This window comes from Tamandua tetradactyla, chromosome 14 (assembly GCF_023851605.1).
Source record: "Tamandua tetradactyla isolate mTamTet1 chromosome 14, mTamTet1.pri, whole genome shotgun sequence".
Classification (NCBI taxonomy): domain Eukaryota; kingdom Metazoa; phylum Chordata; class Mammalia; order Pilosa; family Myrmecophagidae; genus Tamandua; species Tamandua tetradactyla.
In genome coordinates, this window is record NC_135340.1 from 41,583,728 (window position 1) to 41,585,919 (window position 2,192).

General features: G+C 36.6%; 1 pseudogene; it reads right to left on the minus strand.

Annotated features, from left to right (window-relative positions):
* Window positions 1–346: 346 nt before the first annotated feature.
* On the minus strand, window positions 347–1,358 carry LOC143655366 (olfactory receptor 4K15-like; annotated as a pseudogene).
* Window positions 1,359–2,192: the final 834 nt, after the last annotated feature.

Consider the following 2,192-nt stretch of genomic DNA (forward strand, 5'->3'; position numbering starts at 1 on the left):
TTGCTCTAAAGTTGGTGTCTGAGCTGATCTTTACTTGAGTGAAGGGTGTAATCTTTCTTTATCATTTAAAAGTAAATGGTATTTCCCAATGCCTTTCAAAATGATAAGCCTATGTCTTAAAATGGTCTTAAATAAAGAAGAAATGTAGAAAAAAATGAAAAGCACATTGGAAGGAAGAGAATCTTAAAATTCCTAGTGTGCCTTATATAGCTTCTAATTATTGTCATTACCCTTTCATTCATGTTTCCCAATCAGTACCTTCTTTTGGTCAAAATTGTTTGCTTTCATGAGTTATTCCATTTGTAACCACCTAAAGAAAATACAAAAGTGGCGACAGTCTTGTAATTTACATTGTTTCCAGAAAAAGAATATTTCTTAAGGCTGCGGAAACCTGGCTAGGTTTCAAATACCTGCTCTTCAATTTTGACATAGCTGCCTTCATCTCTTTGTTCCTTAGAGTGTAGATAACTGGGTTTAAAATGGGAGTAAAAATGGTGTAGAACACTGGAAGGACCTTGTCAACTGAATAACTGTTGAAGGGACACACATAGATGAAGATGCACGGACTCAAGTATAATAGGACCACCGTGATGTGGGTGGTCAGGATGGAGTGAGCATTTGCCATGCTGGTGGAGGACTGTTTCCTGACTGTGATAAGTATCAAAGTGTAGGAGATGACCAGGAGGACAAAGGAACCCATAGAGAGAAAGTCACTGTTTGTCACTATTAGCAGGCTGATGACGTAAGTGTCTCTGCAGTCCAGCTTGGTCACTAGAGGGAGGCCACAGAAAAAACTGTCTACCTGATTAGGACCACAGAAATGCAGGTTAATAGTAAATGCTAATTGGATAGTAGTATGAATGAGGCCAACACTACAGGAGGTGAGCACCAAAATAACACACACGTGGCAGCTTATGATGGTCATGTAGTGGAGAGGTTTGCAAATAGCAACATAGCGGTCATAGGCCATGGATACAAGGAACACCATCTCACCACTACCAAATAAGGGGACAAAAAAAATCTGAGCCAAGTGGCCTTTGAAAGAAATAGTCTTGTGCTCTACCAGAAAGTCTGCAAACATTTTGGGGGTAGCAAAGGAGGCAAGACACACATCTGTAAAAGAGGTTTGCAAGCAGAAATTACATGGGAGTGTGAAGGCGGGCATCTGAGGTCACAGTGAGGATGATGAGAAAGTTGCCCAGCAGGATTCCTGTGTAAAGTAGTGAAAATATTACAAACAAGAAATGTTGGAGTTCCTAAGAGCTAGAGAGGCCCAGCAACACAAATTCATACACTCGAGAAATATTTATCTCATTCATTGATTTTGGAAGTGGCTTATCTTCTTTTGTCTGAATAGGAGAGAAACTGATCAAACAATAAAATAGACATGGGTTGTATCCCAGTTTCACCGCAATCTTTAGAGCTTGTTATTCTACTTAAATATATGCATAGATTTTCAGGCATTGTTACCAATTGTAGAGAAAGCACCTCATCAATCAAAATGAGAGGCCAGAATGAGACACTGAACTTATGCTCCCAAATACATGGGATAGTGGTGGTTATTGGGAGGTTCAAATGTGAGAATTTCAACTAACTGATCTATCCAGGTATATGACTTTAAGAAGCCATATCAGTTAATTTAAAAATGAAAATGAATATCTGAAAAGTTGTTTTGACATAAAAATTCCAATCTCACAATATAGAGAACAAAACCTATTAGTTTTTTCTGCACCAAATCAAACAAGAACTCTTAATGAGAAAAAAATTGCTCTTCTATTAGAAAGATACAATTTTCACAAAATTAAAACTTAATGATGTTAGATTCAAATAATAAATTCATATTACTTTAAATAAATTTGAAAGACAGAGCTAGTCTGTGGTATTCAGTATAGTGGGTGTCCTTGAAGAAAGGAAAGGAATAGGAAAGGTTCATGGAAGGGTCTTCTTTAGTGCTGGTAATGATCAGTTTCTTAATGAGGTTGATAGTTTTATTGGTTTCAGGAGGTAAATAGAAATAAGAATTGACGTTTTTTCTTCTCTTCATGATTTCTGAAGACCTTAACTTGCTGGAAAATTTGAAGCAAACTTCTCATTTGTAATAAGATAGTTTTGTCTTTTGTTAAATATTTTCAGTGAAGAAATTCCTATACAAATCACTCCCAGGTTTTCAAATTTGGGTTATTTGACTTTCT